General features: G+C 42.6%; 1 protein-coding gene across 6 annotated transcripts in view; it reads left to right on the top strand.

The window, feature by feature from the left end:
- The first annotated feature begins 5370 nt into the window (after positions 1 to 5370).
- The window catches only part of SIPA1L2 (signal induced proliferation associated 1 like 2), a 78957-nt gene continuing 65327 nt past the window's right edge, over positions 5371 to 19000 (top strand). For 5 of the 6 annotated variants that reach the window (XM_083605977.1, XM_083605976.1, XM_083605978.1 and 2 more), the window contains exon 1: positions 5371 to 5634. The gene's annotated coding sequence lies outside the window, so the exon portion shown is untranslated. The remainder of the gene's footprint in view (positions 5635 to 19000) is intronic. The other variant, XM_083605974.1, reaches the window with a different exon arrangement.

Raw genomic sequence — 19000 nt, 5'->3', positions numbered from 1 at the left:
GTAAATGTTCATATTTTTAAAAAGGACCAGAGATTTCATGTCCAGAAATAACCACAGCAGCAAGTATTAACAGAGGACAGCTAGTGGTGGAGAACCATAACAGGTTATTTCTTAAGACAATGTACATTATGTAAACTGCACAATGAAATTGCCTATAATGCAAATTCTTGTATAATGATTTTACAGAGATTGGGGCCTTGATGGTTCTGGAGAAAATATGCTAATGAAAGAATCAGAAAGGTTTAAATACATGTGAAATAAAATCATTTGTGTCCTCAATTTTGTTTCAAACTACTGTAAGCAGAGGGATTATCCGGGGAATAGCATTTTTTGCTCGTTCCCTTAATACACTTGTCAGTTATTTCTAGGAACAACAGTGACAAGCTATGAAGAAAAGGCTTCAAACACAGCCAGAATGCTTTGTAGGCGTAATGCGGGACTCTGGGTACTGGAGATAGCACGACAAGAAGAAATATAGGTGTACCTTCAATTGTTCGGCATGAACAGTCTTTAAAAGGCGGAAGTAATATAGATTCCACCTACCTGCCTTTAAGGAGAATTTACATCCATCTACCAAGCAAAAGGTAGTTTATATAGTACACCGGTAACGATTTAGTTCTTCAGTTGCTAATTCTTACATAGCCAAAAACCATCTATGCACAAGAGGTAGGTGCCAACGGTTTTGGGGGAACCTCAAGGTTTGCAGAAGCAGAAAAGTACATTAGAAAGGCCCTATGGAGGAAGAAGACCCCCTCCCAGTCTAATGAGAGTAGAGTGTGCTGAGTGGGCATTGAATACTGAGTGTCTATTGAAGGGATGCTGGTAAAAAATGGGTATTTGTTTGTTTGCATAATTTATATCATGCTCTTCCTCCCAAAGAAGCCCAGGATGGCAGGGTGAGTAACAGAATGTCCTCGAAGAGGCCACGACTCACTGGCTGGCTGGAGCACTCAATGGGAGCATCCCACACTGCAACAAGTGCAGGTCCCACTTAGAAACATAGTATTGTAGAGTTTGAAGGGACCCTGAGGTCCAGCCCCTTGCAATGCAGGAATCTCAACTAAGGCATGCATGGCAGCTTAAAACCTTCAATGGAGAGTCCACTACCTTCCAAGGGAGTCCTGATGTTTAGTTGTAATCTCCTTTCTTGTAACTTGAATCCATTGGTTCAGGTCCTGCCCTCCGGAGCAGGAGAAAACAAGCTTGTGATGGCCCTTGTGATGTTTGAAGATGACTATCAAATCTTGTTTCCTTTTGTTTTAAAAGCAGGTGTTTCACCTTTATACTGCAGTTGTGCTTTCAATGCAGCTCTCAAAATATTTACTAAAACAATTCAGATACACTAAAACTATGTGTGGCCCACACAATGCAAAAACGAGCGTGAGCTGATCAATGTTGATAATGTGCTAGCCAACACCACACTATTACTTGTCTGATTTTTTTAAAAAACTATTCATATACTGTTTAATACTGTAGTCTCTATGTGGCACTACTAAAACCAGCCATTCAGTGCCATAGCATATTAACATTGTGCATATATGTGCAGTGTATATATTTCTACAATATATGTACCATGTACAAATTCTCCACAAACCTTTGTATCCTAGATGGATATATGTCTACCCTGAGTTTATAAGAGTGCACTTTCAGTTAGCACTCGCTGGGGAGTAGCTACCTAATGACTCAACAGAATGCCACCTTCATTTAATCAATTAAAATGCTCATTTGTAATTACATTTGTAAAAATCAATAAATAAACACAGGATTCTTTTTATATATGGAGAGAGAGAGAGAGAGAGAGGCAACTATCTACACTGGGTAATGTTGTATACAATTTGAAACAAAGATTGCCTAGGAAAAAATTAATGGATTTGATTAAACAGTTGAGGAATGCAGTCAGGTTGTGTGTGATGTTTTACTTATTTAAAACATTTCTAGGCCACTCTTCATCAAAGCAGATGCCAGGATTGTCTTCAGTAATATAGGCAACAAATTAATTAAAACCTAATGCAACACAAAAACATGAACATTAGCAGCTGGGGTAAAAACAACAACAACCCAACAGCAGATATATTAAGGTTAAAATGTAAACTTGATTGGTTGAGTATTTTAGAACAACCTGGAGCATGTGGCATTTTCATTGTGTCTGCCTGCTCTGTTTCAATAAGGTTAGCAGTAAAAGTGAAATTTACAAGACAAGGGAATTCTTGTAAATGTCAGTCTGTTGCTTGTTTCCAAGCCATGTGAAAACTAGGGTTACTGAATGGTTAATCCCCATGCCTTCCTAGTGAGCAATTGAAACTTTGAGGGGCAGACTATGCACTACACGAAAATGCATGTAATGAAGGCCTGATGAGTTTTGTAATGAAAAGAGCCTCAGGAGACTGTGTTTTTGAGCAGAGGAGCACTTTGCCTATGTGTAACCTTTTCCCTGCCAAGTATTTTTTTCCCCTCCCAGCTTTTCTCCTTCTGCTTCTATTTGCGTATTTGTGAAAAAGGGTATTTGTGTGTGATTTTAAATAAAAATCATCATGGGGAGGGGTTAAGCACCCATTCCCTCTACCATTCTTTTGCTCAAAATTGCAGCCTTTTTTTTTTAAAAAAAAGACATTTATAGATCACTTTACTATCTCAAAGATCTCAAAGTGGCTTACATACACAATAAGTACAAAAAACCCACTTCAAATGATTTGCACAACAAAATACATGAAGAATATCCATAAACTTAAAATAAAATTAATAAAATCAGAGAGCACTACAAGGCAGGATATCTTGGGGCTGATTTTCTACTGCAAAAACTCTGGGCTTTGTAGTACCTACTTTATCCCTGAGTTCATTACTGTCATGTCACAGTTATGATTAAAAGAGTTGGTGGCAGTAGCACTTTTATTAAATTGAATGATATCTTGCCTACTGTACTGCCTGGACTCTTGCAACTGCCCATCTCGAGACATGATTTCACCTAGTGGATGAATTCTGAGTCAACTTTAGGAGGATCAAGACCATGTATTCCTGTGAGGGGGCCTCTCACTGAGAGCCAGTGTGGTGTATTGGTTAAGAGCGGTAGACTCGTAATCTGGTGAACCGGGTTCGCATTCCGCTCCTCCACATGCAGCTGCTGGGTGACCTTGAGCTAGTCACACTTCTCTGAAGTCTCTCAGCCCCACTCACCTCACAGAGTGTTTATTGTGGGGGAGGAAGGGAAAGAAGATTGCTAGCCACTTTGAGACTCCTTAGGGTAGTGATAAAGTGGGATATCAAATCCAAACTCTTCTTCTCTTCTCAAATTCTTTTTGTCCAAGGGGGCTGAAGAAATGAAGCCAAGAAAACAACACCTTCTCCCATCACTACTTTACTAATGGGAAACACCCCAAAAGAATCAATTAAATATCCTTTCAGAGCATACTGAAGTCATAACATCTTTCCCCTGGAGTACACCTGTTTGAATTTATGGGGCTAATATTTTTCCTATATATAAAAAAATGAAAGTGCACTTCTTCTGGAAACTGCATTAAGTCTTAAAATTATTGTTTCCAAAACTTTAATGCACTATTCTAAATTTTAGAGGGAAATATAGGGCTATAGTACATCTGCATTTTCCTGAAAACCCTGTGCCTGTCCTCAAGGCAAAGTGCAACAAGGGAACTGTGCTTTGGGCTGCAATCCTGCACACACTTACTTGGGAGTAAGCCCCATGAAACTCAGACTTATTGCTGAGTACAATTGCACTGTCAGAATCAATGTTGACGACTTCTTCTTTCTTCCCAGGATGACCTTCCTGTATCTGGGTACCTGGTACATAATTCCTTCAGAATGAGCTGCACAACTCTCTGTCTCTGCATTCCATGCATTCCTATCAAGTATCAGTACCCAGACCTGGTCAAATCAGATTTTTCTTATGGTGGATGTTTTAATAAGAAATAATGTAAGAAGTCAGCAAAATGCTTCACATTAGAGAGATGGGCAGGTTGCTTTACACACCCAACAACAGCAAATTTGTAAGCGTAAGGTTTTCAGAACAGAAGTTACTGTAAGAGTAGCTTTTATCATCATACATTTGAGAGATGTGTAAGTTATTTTGTCTTCTCAGATAAAAACTCATGGTGCAAATTTACTTCCTTCTTCTAAAGAGCTGTCCCTACATGCTGTCTGTCTCTCGTTTTTTTCATTTCCACTGTTTTACAGTGGCTACCACAGATGTGCCCATTACTTTTTTAAATAGACTTTGAGGTAGTTTGTGCGTTTTGGCACTCAGCTGGGATAGCTCAGTGAACTGAACACGAGACTCTTAATCTCAGGGTTGGGCAAAAGATTCCTGCACTATAGGAGCCAACTCCTAGGGGCTGAGGGGGATTGGCCCCCCAATAAAATATTTGAGGAGGTTGCCCCTCCAAACTGATGGGCATTGCCATATAAATGTTCACAGTGTCATGTGATCGATTATGCGGGGCGGGGTTTACCTCTCTTCCCCCTATTTTATTCAAGTTGGCACACCTGACCCTCACGGTTCCTTACAATTCTGTGATTCTGATTTCGCTGCGAGGACACCACCTGCCCCAGAAAGAGAGCACGAAATGGCAACGCCTTACAACCATGGAGTTGTCCAGGGTCTTGAAACCGAGATGCCATTGAATGCTTCGAGGATGCTCCCCCACTCTCTGCAAAGGGCTGCCCTATGCGCCCTGTAGGAGCTACGGAGTCCCCACCGGAGTTTTAGAGGCAGGCACGTTTATTAAAGTTTACCGATGGCCGCTTTTCTTTTCACCCCCCCCCCCCCCCGCTTAAACAGCGACTCGGGTCAAGGTCCGATCGCCGTCCACGCAAGAGAGGAGTTTGCGGTGCAAATCGGCGTCCTGGCCAACGTAGGTTTCATATTCGCATTTAAAAAACCCCTTTGGCCGCCCAGAGCCGCGCAATGAGGAATCCCACCGGGATCCGAGACGCAGCGCGCAAGGCTGGTTACAGTCTCTCTCTCTGGCGGTGAGCTGCTTCGCTCCGGGCTTCCCGCCGGCCTTCTCCCCCAGCTTAGAGACTTTCCCCAGCGGAGCTGTCCTAAGAGGCAGAACTTTAGGAACCCGCCCGCGCGCCGCCTGGGAAACAGGAAAAAAATGGAAAGAGCGGCGGCTGCAGATCTCAGCGGGCTCTATAAGGCAAGGAAGACAATTACCGAGAGAGAGAGGGAGAGAGAGAGGGGAACAGCAGAAGGTGGGATCGCCTGCTAATACGTAGGCGGGGCGTCCTCTCCCCCCCAAGAGGCATCCTCCCTGTCCAATGGGGCGTCAGGGCGCCCTCCGAGGGGCGGCCTCAGCCAATGAGGAGACAGGGAGGCGTAGCCGCGCCTCGCAGCGAAGCTGAGCTCCTTTCCTCCCCAGCCTATCCGGCGGCTGAGACGGACCGAGCCGGAGCTTGCCTCGCGCGGGCAGCTGCGCCGGCTAAAGCGGACGGGCGGCGCGCGCGGCGCTCGCTCGGGTCGCCCCCCCTCCTTCCCCTCCCCGCCGCCCTTTGAGGGAGAGACGCTCCGCCAGTCAGTCAGTCAGTCTGCCAGTTGGTTTCGAGGGGGGGAGAGGAAGGTAACCGGACGGAGCTCCTTCGCCTGGGAGCAGCCCGGCTTCGCTGCTGGGGTGTGGAAAGGAGGTAAGGGAGCCGCCGCCGCCGCCGCCGGGTCTCTCTCGCGTCGGTTCTCCTGAGAAAGTGGTGAGGGAGTCTGGAAGGGGAGCCGGGCTGGCTTCGAGACTGAGAGGCAGGAGCGGCTCCTTCAGTCCGGCTGAGGGGAAAGGGTCTTCCGAGGAGGGGCAGGTCTGTGCCATCCCCTCCCCCTCCCCCCCTTTGGTGGAAGAGAAAGAGAGAGGGAGGAATTAATGGAGGGCTTTTGGGGATTAGTTCTCCACAGCACCAGTAACTCTCTCTCTCTCTCTCTCTCTCTCTCTCTCTCTCTCTCTCTCTCTGTGTAGTTTCTGGTGGGGGGTTGGGGAAGCGACACTTTCTTCATGCACTTGCTGCGGATGGTGCAAAGGTTCCTCACGTTACTTTCTTCGTCTCCCCTCAGAGACAGACAGGCAGTCAAGATGGAAAGTTGGAGGAGGTTATTCTGGCCTGGGAATAGGTGAGGAGGCGAAGGCAGGAGGGAGTTGCCTTTTCCTCCCTCCTTCAGGGATCTCTGCTTAGCCACCCCCACTCCCGTGGGTGGAAAAATAGCACAGGCTGTGGGGGGGGGAGAGGGGCTAGGGGTCGGAATTCGCCTTCCCCCCCACAAGCACAGAGTTCGCCTCTCTGGCGCACAGCTTTTGTGCCTGCTGCAGCATTGCCATGCATCGCTTGATTTCATCTACTGTATTTATAAGTTTTGCAAAACAAATGATTCTGCTTGGACTAGGGCATGGGTTGGCACAACGGTGGTATCTGTTGGACTGCCGACGTCATTTCGCTGGACAGTTGTCTAAAACCGGCACCTCAAGTTTAGTCTAACTTTTTAAGAAATGCTGTGTGCTAATTGCTGGGATGTTTTTATAAGGCTCCCCCTCCCCCAAATGGGCATATCGGAAGGGAGGTAATGGGGCAATCTTCTCTTCCCTTTGGTTTTGAAAAACAAATGTATGTACATCAATCGTAGGTGCTGGAATACGGTTATTGTTTGGTCCAGCTAAATGATTTTTCAGCAGTTTGATTTTTATGTATAGCAAATGGCAAACGATGTCCTGTGTGTTTTCTCCCCCCTTCTCTGCTCCCCCCTTGTTTTTCTTCTAGTCTGAAGTATGACCACCAATTCATTTTTTTAAAAGAAAGCTTTCTCCTTGTTAATGTCTTGTCTTATGCTGTATTTAATGGAACACAAGTGCCTTTGTAGTTTTGTGGAAAACTTTTACCATTATTTTATGGATTTTGGTTTAACAACATTTGCAGGGCTTTCCACTGTTATTGGGTAGCTAGCTCACTGCTTTATTTTGACAATAGACTGCTCTGAAGCTGATAATTATCTAATGCACCTATTAACATATAAAGTGAGTTTGTCAGCTACATTTTTAATGTATGTTAGAGGATACCTTTGAATACTTGCAGCATGGTTATCCTGTTTTTATAGGGTTGGTTGCTGGCAAAACATTGTTTGAAAACAGGTATCTATATTTTTGTAGTGCAGACTCTTGCTAATGAAAAGACTGCTGTGAATTCTTTTACCTTATTTTTGTGTTCAATTTTCATTCCTGAATGTTAACACTAGATGGCTTTCTTGCATCGTCCAGAAAGTACAGTACAGTTCAGAGCTGGATTCTGACTTTGCTAGGTTATATCCTAGCACTTGCTGCTTATAAAATGCTAGTGCCCTGATCTGTTTTATAGTAAATGGAACTATGATAAAACCAAATTTAAGCAGTTCCGTTCTTGGCAGTTTTGTTTTGACATTCTTCTTTACAGAAGTGCTATATGTGTAGCTTGCAATTTCTATAATTCTGTGGTAAGCGATGCTCAGTTAAAAGCTTTGAACATATTTTTTCCATGAAAAGGGCTGCTTTATAATTGATGCATATATTGATTAATCAAAATTGCATTGCTTTACATTGAAACTGGTATAACCTCTTTAACTGATTTAATATAAACAAATCAATATTTTCTCTAGTTTTGTGTTTTTGTTGTTAATTTTGGCCAAAATGATGCTACTCCAAGTCACGTTTCATTAGCTTCTGTGTAGCTAATGCACTTGTATTTTGTTTGTACAAAAAGTGGCCAGAGAACAGTACTTTATTAGTGCATGATGTTTTTCTTCCTATGAACTAGGTGACTGTGTAAGTAGTGTAGATATGCTTCTCTCCATTCACAGGAGCACAGTATGAAATAGAGGCTGCGCTGTTGTTGTGGCCTGTCTTCTACTTGGGTCATGCTCTGATGAGTAAAAATATTCCCCCCCCACCCAAATATCAGCATCCTTAGACTCCATATCAATACAGAGGATTGAAGTGTAGAGGTGTTGCATTTGGATTTAGGAAGGTTATGGGGCTCATTATGGTTATCATTTATCTGTGCTGTTTTCTGAACTATTGTTGATGGAAAACATGAAATGTAGGACCCCAATGAAAAAACTGCTTACTACCTAAGAAATAATTACAAATGAAATTATTCCAATAGTGCAACTTTAAGGACATTAAAAACACAGTTTGGCTTCAGAATTGTTGGCTTACTCTGAATGTTCATATAAATTAAAATGGATCCCAGCAAACTCTTAACCATTGACTTGTGTTTGCTGTAGTAGCTGTCTCTTACTGCTTTGAACTTGAAAAGGAAGAATGAGATAATACTTCTGCAGTTTTGAAAAAAAATGTATAGATGGTCTAAGCAGCAGTGTAGCTAGCCAATTGGGTGCCTGGTGCAGCGCACGCGCCCTGCAGCTGGGGGTGAAGCAAACCGCCCATGGGGGCGGGGCAAGCCAAGGCAGGGTGCGCTGCGTGGAGCCTCTCCGCAGCCTCCCCCTCAGCTATAAGGTGGCTGAGGTGGTGGGCAGACGCAAGCCCTGCGCTGCTCAAAAAAGCAATGCCGAGCTTGCAGGCAGTCCACCCGCTGCCTAACCCTCAGGAGAGACGCATGGCTCAGGTACACTGCAGGCCCCGCGGTGTGGCACCCAGTGTCCCCTTCCCCACCTAGCTGGCAGAAAACGAGCCCAGCAGGATCCCGCAGTTTCATTAGCTAGTGGAGAGAGAGAAACACGCAGAGCTGCATTGGCGGCCGCCACACCTGAACTTACCTGTGCTCACTGGGTGGAGCTGCTCCACTGTGTCCACTGGGCTTGTGGGCCATCGAGGAAGCTCCGGGAGGTTTTGGGTGGCCTCAGCAGGCAGTGCCCAGCCACACCCGGTGCTGAGACCGTCCCAGCCTGCCCCTTCGTCGGTGGTGAAGGAAAAGTGCTGCCTGTCACCAGACGGGTTTCCACTCGCTAGGCGCCACGTGGGTGCACTGGCTGTCCGCAGTGGTGTAGGAAGGGGGTGTGGTGGGTGAGGGAGTTATTTTTTCAAAAAATGTGTCATGAGCCCAACTTTTATTTATTTAAAAAACACACATTTTTGCCATTTTGTCACCCTCCTCAGTGATGACACCCAGGGCAGCCCGCACCCACCACATGCCGCTTCCTACGCCACTGGGTCTAAGCCAAGATGACATTTTTCTTGGGCCGATGTCAAACACTTCATCATTCATTACTTCCAATATTATGATTCTGAATATTCACTTGGAAGGAAGTCTTGTCAATTTCAATAGAATTTCCTAATAAGCATTCTTGGGATTTCTTCTGTAGGCCTAGTGAAGAATCTTAAATCCCAATATTTGATACTGGAAGGGGTTAGAATAAGCTTTGCCACTGTGGAGGTCCCCATTGTACGCTCTGACCAAGCGCAATGTTCCTGCCCCTGGCAGCCATAATAAAGCCCCCAAATGAGGTATTAAAATTGTGCAGTGTTCAATTCAGTGTATTCAAAACTGCCCCATTTCCTGACAAGGGGCCTAATATGGGCTCCTCTGCTGTGTCAGCTCAGAGTTGCCACAGCTAAAAGCAGAGGATTATTGCCTCATGTCCTCTACTATGGCTGTCAGGGAGCTATAGGGCTGCAGTTGTAGTGGTCAATTGACTGGTCAGTGCCATCCCAGCTCCAGTTTTAATTGCTCTTCCCTAACCCTAGGCATGCTTCCTGGGGAGAAAGTCCAACTGCCCTTAGCAGGAGTTACTTCTGGGTAAGCATCCACATTTTTGAGTTGCATAAGTTTCAAGACTGGAGTAAATATTTATTTATTTATTTGGTTTGATTATGCAGGCTGTGACTAATGTTGTCTGTTACCCAGCAGTAGGCTTTTCTTGTAGGTTGATGTTACAAGAAGTAGATTGAGATAGTTGGCCACTTCTGCTTCTGCTTGTTGTTTCTCACATTGGTAAATTCCATCATTGTATGTTACAACTGAAATTGTCTTGATGGATGTTACTTTATATGTATGATTTGGCCTCATTTTAAAATCTACTTCAGTGTCATGTCTATCGCTAGACCTGACAGAGGGTTAGAGTATAATCTACTCACTTGGTATGCTTTATAACATGACTATAATAAGTCAAATTGTTTACATTCTGTTTGTGAAAGCGACTTACATTTTCTGTGCTCTTATCCATGCACTTTAGTTAGGTTTGTGTATCCAGTTCCATGTTTCTGGATTTGTCAAGGTTGATTGGCAGGTGTCTTGTAAGTAATCAGCTCATTTGGCTTTTATAGAAGACACTCAGAATATTTGACATCATCTGTTAATTTGCAACGGAATAAATTTCTGGAATAAAAGTTGCCTACCTGTACTTTTGTAATTCATTAACATAATTTCAATCTTGCAAACTCCTATCTTTTCAGTTTTCTTTGAATTTATATTAGTTAGAATATTTTGTCAAGCTATTTTGATGTGTGAGAAACACTTGTTTAATCAGTTTTGAAATGTCTGCCTCATGTACATTGATGGCACTAAATTAAATAAACGCAGCATTTACAAAAAGTTGTGGAAGAATTGATTTTAAAACTTACTGATGAAGTAAAAAGTTCCCCCAACTAATTGAGTAGATGTTTATTTGCTCCTGTGTAAATACTTCTAATAACTGTAGAGGAAGAAGTGTTTCCAAGGTTGTGCTGGCCAGGGTTGGAGGGGGACAAGTTTTTCTGTCTGTCCTTGGTGGATCTCCTTTTAATAAACTGCCCCCCCTCCAAAAAATAACAAATAACCAATGCAGGATAATTAATTATGCCAGTTCCAAACTGGCATTTTTGATTATTATGATCCTGAAGCTTCTTCAGGGAATGAAGGGTTTCAGATTGAAGACTGCCTCTACCCCACGCCTGGAATGAACCATTTCAGGGCCCAACATTGACTACTGCCAGCAGTAGAACTATGTTCATGGAAGTATCTGCCAGTGTGCAGCAGGGGCCTGTGCAGCAGATGTGCCTATCTACCAGTGCAGCTCTTCACCGGCGCCAGCTGCCTCCAGCCAGTGAATGAATGGGGGGGGGGGTAGGATTGTTCTTCCGAACTTGTGTAGTTATTTGACTTTCTTTAATTGGGTGAGAATTATAATCATAGAGGTGGAAGTGACCCAAGGGTCATCTTGTCCAACCCCCTGCAATGCCGGAATCTCAGCTAAAGCATCCATGACAGATGGCCATCCAACCTCTGCTTAAAAACTTCCAATGAAGGAGAGTCCACCACCTCTTGTGGGGTTCCATCGTTGAAAAGCTGTTATTGTCAGAAAGTTTTTCCAAATGTTTAGTCAGAATCTTCTTTCATGTAACTTGAAGCCATTTGTTTGAGTCCTACTCTCCAGAACAGGAGAAAACAAGCATGTTCCCTCTTACATGTGATAGCCCTTAAGATATTTGAAGATGGCTATCATATCTCCTCTTAGTCTCCTCTTTTCCAGCTCCTTCAAGCACTCCTTGTAAGGCTTCATTTCCAGACCCTTGATCATCTTGGTTGTCCTCCTCTACAAACTTTGCAGCTTGTCAACATCCTTCTTAAATTGTGGTGCCCAGAATTGGACACAGTATTCCAAGTGTGGCCTGACCAAGGCATAATAGAGTGGTACTATTGCTTCCTTTGACCTGGACATGTACTTCTGTTGATGCAGCCTAGTATAGTGTTAGGTTTTTTGCTGCTGCATCACATTGTTGACTCAAGTTAAGCTTGTGCATCTGGTTCTTCCTGCCAAAGTGTAGGACCTTACATTTGTCCCTATTGAAATTTATTTTGTTAGCTTGCGTCCAGTTCTCCAATCTGTTATGGTCATTTTGAATTCTGATTCTGTCTTCTGCAGCATTAGCTACCCCTCACAGTTTGGTGTCATCTGCAAATTTCATGAGCATCCCCTCAATTCCTTCATCCAAGTCATTTATAAAGATGTTAAACAATAATAGGCCCAGGACAGAACAGTGTGGCACCCCACTTGTCACTTTTTTCCAGTTGACAAGGAACCATTAATGAGTACTCTTTGGGTTCATCCAGCCAGCTACAAATCCACCTCGTTCAATCCACATTTTACCAGTTTCCTTGCAAGAATATCATAACATGTTCTTCACTGTCTACACAGTGTGAACCACTCTGGATAGTCACACACTCCTGCATAAGTATTCTGTAGTAAGAATTGTAGTAAGAAGAAAAAGAACCCCTACAACTGACAGCTGTTCAACATGAATAAAACATGTATTATAAATAAATAGTCATGTTAGGTGACTTTGAACATTTATTAGCATGAGAAGTGTTCTATAGTATCTCCAGCTGGTCATTGTAGCAGCAAAGTTGGGAGCAGTTTACAGAGAGAAGTGTTGGTCTGGCGATGTGGGCATACCTTCTGCTGCATAGGATCATAGTATTTAGTGTTTCTTTTGTGCCTTTTTAGCTTTTCAAATACCAGTGTGGCAAAGCATCCAGAAAATGGAGAGCTGGAGAATGAAATTATGGTATAGGGAACAAAAATACAGATACAATAAGAATGTTCTGATTAGAATTGAATACCCACATACTTAATTGTATTTAAATATCAGTGACCCATAAGCAGTATGCCTTCCTTTATTTATTAGAGATGCAGAATAGAGTACTGGGCTCAATTTGTGTTGAAATTAGAAGAAACTTCATGGAAATAGCTTGTATGTTTAGGATTTATCCCTTTATATTTGTTGCAAAACAGCATGGCATGTAGAAAGTCCTAGCAAGATGAGGACTGAATAGAACAGATATCTGTGGAGTATTACAGAAGGTTCTAGGAACATTTTAAGATGTAGAGACCAAATGAACACAGCATAGGGAGGTCAATCTATTCCATTTAGAGAGGCTGAAACAGGGTTGCAGTCAAGCAGTGAGCTGCCAGGAAGGTAGGTGGGCAAGAAATTTGGAAGACTCAGAGGAGAAAAAGCAGGGAAGTGAGAATATATTTGCAAGCTGACAAGCAGAGGCAACTAGAGGAAGACTACAGCCAAATGGAAATAAAACCAAGATCTGGCTGTTGATCAGGCCTGATCTAGAAGTATTTAAGACAAGTCAGAGAAACAATGGATTGTCTGGGTAGTGAAGCATTCAAAGAGAATGCTTTTGTCAGCCTCAGCACAAGGGGCACAATGGATCTAATTAGAAAGCTTCCAGCTTGAGACTTACAGTACAGAAAATAAGGCACCTCTCCAGATATATGTGGCTTGATAAAGAGCACTGGGTTTAGGTTGTTGTAATAGTGTCAGCATCTACATGGTTGGAATGTGTAAAGGACAGGGGTCTACCATTTTTGGTTGGCGTTGCTCACCAAGCCAAAAAGTCTAGCTATTAGACACCCACCACCCAATCAAGCCTCCAGCCCTCTTCTCTCTGGGCAATAATCTAACAGGCATTTCTCAAAGAAAAGACCAGTAGGAAGTGTACCAGGTTTGGCACTGCTGGTTTGAAAACAATCTGAGTGCCTTCAGAAAATAGCATCCAGCCCTCCCCAGTGCATTCCATTCCTGTTCCAAAGCAGGAAGAACCAGTATGGGGGTTGTTGGTTTGGCCCTGTGCGGCCAAGGCTTATCAGACATTTTGGCAATGCAGCTGCTAATCTCCATCATTCCTTACAATTTTGGAGGTGGCAGACATACCTACATACTTGTCTGGATGACCTCCACTCACCTCTAAAGCTTCAAAGTTGGGAAGAAAGCTTTGTTGGGAAGTTGAGGAGTGAAAATAAAAGGATAGGAGGGAAACCTAGAGGTAGAATTTAATTTCATTGATAAGTAAGATGAAAATTAAACCAAGTTCCTAGACAGAGTTAAAATAAGCTAGTGAGTCATCACTTGCTCTTTCAACTTCCTAGTGAGGCTGGTTTTATCACCAGATGATGGACCCTGGCATTGATGTATTGCATCTTGGTTTAGACGATTCATTCAAACATCTTTCACTAACATAGAAATAAACTCTGTCCTACTGAAATCTCAATTGTGGCTTACATGCAAATACAGTACGTGGTTTCATTTTTCTACCGTAACCTCCAAGCAACATCACAGCAAGAAGATTATTCTTGCTGAGCCATTTGAGGTAAGCTAACACATTTGCTGTTTGACCAGCAGTACAATTGTCCTCCATGGGCTTCGTATACCAGCTGTACCACTACAAATGATTGTGTTGAGTGGTGCTTTGTTTAAAAGAGGGAAAACAAATGTGATGTTAATGTACAATTTCCGGAGTTGGCCACATATGGGGGTTGGAGAGGGGACTGGCAAGGAAGTGCATGGATGGATAAGATGTAGACAGCATTGTGGTGAGACAAGAATTTTAAGAGGTGGGAATAAAGTGGAATCAGGGGTTTTCATAGATGGAATAGCATGCAAAACAAAGTATTTACAGATTTTGTTTAAAATATTTTTCAGAATATGTATTGTAAAAACTCAAGGTAGATAGGAGTGAAGTTGTGAAAACCCTAAAGAATAGTATTTGTTAAAAGTGTAATAAATAATCCCCTTTAAAAGGTCTTATAGTAACTTATAGTAAGGTCTACCATTTGTTAACACATTATTTCTTATTCCCACTGAGGACACCGTTCAGTGGAAATGTCTCTGGCACAAATGCCATTGAAACTATATGAATGGTTGCATGCTACATCCAGGGTTGCTTACATAAATGTTCCCAGTGAATTGCTCATATGTATAACCCCAGTGTAGTCAGAATTGTAACCTGTATTGGGGAACCTTGAGATTAGTTAATTAATGTATAAGAAATTTATAAGCTTTGTTAAAATGATCATGATAGGTAAAGGTAAAGGGACCCCTGACCATTAGGTCCAGTTGTGACCGACTCTGGGGTTGCGGCGCTCATCTCGCTTTATTGGCCAAGGGAGCCGGCGTACAGCTTCCGGGTCATGTGGCCAGCATGACTAAGCCGCCTCTGGCGAACCAGAGCAGCGCACGGAAACACTGTTTACCTTCCCGCCGGAGCGGTACCTATTTATCTATTTGCACTTTGACGTGTTTTTGAACTGCTAGGTTGGCAGGAGCAGGGACTGAGCAACGGGAGCTCACCCCGTCATGGGGATTCGAACCTCTGACCTTCTGACCGGCAAGTCCTAGGCTCTGTGGTTTAACCCACAGCGCCACCCGCCTTAAATAGATTTATTTATAGTATGGCCTTCAAAAAAACTTCAGTGAGAAGATGATGTGTTCTGTATATGTTTCACATGGTGTGATTTAATCACTTGCTTCCATTTTAAAAGCAACAATTATAGTTGTAAATAGCTTTTTCTAAAGCATAGCATAAATACTATAGGAGTTAATGACATTTCAAAATAACAGCTGCTTTTAAAAATAACATTAAGTACTGGTGTGTGTGCATTCTTAGCATTCACTTGATTTTGGTAGGTAGTGTAGCTGAACAGCTGCAGATTGTGTATTTTCATCACAAGCTGTGGCAGTTGGAAAGTTACTCTACTTCTGCCTATCCAACAAAGGTAGTTTGATGCTTGAGCAGCTAGATCAAGGTCACTTAGTTTCAACTACACACAGTACAGATCCGCCCCCCCCCCGCTGTGTATAACAGTATAGTAAGTCACTGAAAGGAAAGGCACCTACAGGATTATTTTGTATGTTCTCACAAACTTTCAGTTTATTCTTTTATGTAATAGTGCTTAGTAATAATTCTCTGCATAGACACATATTCAGACTATGATTAATACAAATGAGCTGTCAATGGTGCAATGCTTGTTTGTAATATACAAGAGATCTGAAGCAAATTGTTGTAGCTTTGTGAGTTCTGTTCACTGTCACTATCACTCATCCATGCTCTAATGCATGATAACACAACTCAGTTCATTTCTCCCCTGGTTTTCTACCCTTCCCTCCAAATATCAGTCAGTATTTATTGGCCATTGAGTAAACATAGTTCTCATTGGGTTACTTTGTGTTCCCCTCTTGGTTTTTATCTCCTAAGCATTTTTGTACTTCTGAGCAACTTGGGCTCTCCCAAGCCCACTAATATATTAGTCCTCACAGCCTGGACATCAAAAGCATAGGGAATGGTAGAATGATTATTTACTGAGATGTGCTTACTGTGTTGAATCTTAGTAGCCTGCTTAAGATCTTGACCAGCTTCTTTCTAGAAGCTTTACCATAAATCCTTAACTAATGGCTTTCACAATGCTACTTGTTTCAATAATGACCATCTATGTTCTAAAAGATTTCGAGGCATGATTTTGGCCCAAATCTTGCTGTTACCACCACTAAATATTCAACTGTTGTAACTCTTTTTCAGGTTAATTGCAACAGTCAGGGTACTTGAGTCATATATTTATCATTCCTTATATTTCTGATTGAAGTTGTCTTGTGATTGTGGCACTGCCCAAGCATGTTGGGGGACGGCGGGGGGGGGGGAGGGCTCAGCTGATGAAGCATTTCAGCCTCAGTGATGACGAATCAAGACAAGTGAGATAGGCAACTATGTGAGGACAGATGACACCCACCCAAGAGTTCTCAAAGAACTCAAATATGAACTAGTTTATGATCCATACTTTTGTTAGAAGATATCTAACTGTGTTGCTCAGCTGATAGCAAAACGTCTATCAGAAGAATGGGGAGAAAAACAATTTTCAGTGAACCCCACTCCTCCCTGCAGCTCCCACGTTCCTCCAAAATTGCTGTGGAGGGGTCAGCTTGAGCAAATTTAAGGGGAATGTGGAGGGGAATTGTGAAAAAAACGTTTCTCTCCATTCTTCTGACAGAAGCCTTGCTGTCAGCTGATCAACACTATCGGCTATAACCCAGTGTAATTTGTCTGTAAGATCAGCCTTTATACTTGAGGACTGGAAAGAGGCCAATGCAACTTTAAAAGAGGGAGGCAGGATCAAGGAGTGATCTGAGAAATGGCAATCTGGTTAGCTTAACATCTATTCCTGGAAATTACTGAGCAAGTCTTGAGGAACAAGTTTTGCTGATGAAGAATCAGTGTAATTTGTATAAGGATTAGTCCTGTGGTTAAAATAAAAAGGGATTTTGAGGAATCCAAAATGAAATCTCCAAACTGAGTAAATGGGAATTAGATGTGATTAAATGTAAGAAAATGTAAAGCGATGCACACTGGAACAAAAAGCCTAACTTCACAGATATGTGACTTTGCAGTGGTTTGAGCAGTAAAGTGATATTGGAGTTGTAGTGGATAACTCAGTGAAGATGTCAACTTAACTATAGAAATGTGAATTTCATGTTAGTGATAATTAGGAAAAGGACTGAAAAGAAAACAATTCGTATCATAATGCCATTATACAAATCTGTCATGAAATCACACTTGGAGCACTGTGTTCAGTTCTGGTCTTCATACCTCAAAAGAAGATGTAGAGTTGGAGAAGGTTCAGATTAAGGCAGCCAAAATGATCAAGGGATTGGAACAACTCTCCTATGAGGAAAGATTACAGCATTTGGACATGAGAGAGTTGTATAAAAGTATGCATACTGTGTAAAAAGTGGATGGACAGAAGTCCCCATCCCCTCACAATGCTAGAGTGGGGGCCATCCAATGAAGCTGCATGTTGGAAGATTTATGGCAGATGAAAAAAAGTACTTCTTAATTCAGTTAAACTGGAAACTGTTCCCACAAGATGTAGTGATTTCCACCAAACTACTCACCTTTCAAAGAAAAGTTCATGGAGAATAAGGCTATTAGTTGCCTCCTCCAGCGTTGGAGGCAATATGGCCCTGAATGTCAGTTGCTGGAAAGCACAAGTGGGGGGAGTGTAATGTTGTGTTCATGTCCTGCCTAGGGGAGAATAGTGAATCAAGGCCATCACATCAGAGAATAGATGGGCCACAAGCAGAAGAAAGAAGTTTATGTAGAACAGATAACAGCTGCACACTACAGGTCAGGTTATACATATTGTGAAATTAAGGAACTGAAATACATTGTAGAAAACACTAAGTAAGCCAGGTGAGAGAGGACAAGCCAAGTATTTGAGTGAATCCATGTTAAAGAATTCTTAAACATGAGCCACTGTGGCAGAGCTCATCATGTGTACGCATTACGGTGTTCCCGTCACTGTTAAATGCAGCTTGCCACAGTGTCCATGGTTCTCAGGTGTGCAGCAGACCTTTCTGCATACCCAGTTCCTGCTCTGAACTCAGCCTTGGTATGCATCTATTGACTTTATTCAGTTCCTGAGCTGTTGGTTGGCTGACCATTTAAAGAGGCTTTGGATTATAAGGGACATGACAAAGTTAAGAATCCTTGTAAATCCTTACAGTTGTTTGTCCTCACTATGGTAAGAATAGTTTGAGGGCTAATGGGAAGCAAGGACATGCTCATTTTAGATGTGTTATCAGCACTAGATGTGACTCGGGCTGCCACATTAAATTGGAGTGAGAGCATGAAAGGCTGATTTTTATATTAAAAATGAGTGCAAATAGAGAAGGGTACCTTGTCTTTCCTCCCGCCCTCCCCCACCATACTTTGTTTCTTCAGGCATTTGTCAGCCTGGCCTAGAAGGTCTTCTTGAAGCAATGGAAGTGGAGAGGTAAAATGAGGGAGGCTTAGGCTCCCTCATCTGCATAATCCTGCAGTATATTTTGTATTATTTTGTCCCTCATGCGAATGAAATAAGTGAAGTTTTTAATCAATGGGTTAAATACCCCCCCCGCCCCAGTGCAGCATTGCCATTAATCAGCATGCTTCTTCTGAAAAAGACATCAAACGTAGCAGTACCTGCTACTGTAATACCTGCTTCATGTACACATCAGTATGATAGGAAATGAAACACTTTCTGCTCTTGCTGCCAGTTGTGTTTCCTGTATGTAAACAAAAGCAATCAGTTAGCAGAATGGGAAATTGTTTATTTGCAGGATGCTTGCTGTATGAACGGAAGGAAATGTTCTTTTACAGAGATCAGCTCATTGTGTTGAGGCTACATTGCTGGCAAAATTGATTTTAGAATAGTTTGGGGAAATTAGCTACAAAATAGGTGCATCTATTTTGAGTCCTAAGAACTTATTAACTCTTTACATTAGTG

The sequence above is a fragment of the Podarcis filfolensis genome (genome assembly GCF_964270895.1).
Source record: "Podarcis filfolensis genome assembly, chromosome: 3".
NCBI lineage: Eukaryota > Metazoa > Chordata > Lepidosauria > Squamata > Lacertidae > Podarcis > Podarcis filfolensis.
Note: the sequence above shows the minus strand (reverse complement) of the source record. Positions and strands in the feature narration are given on the sequence as shown.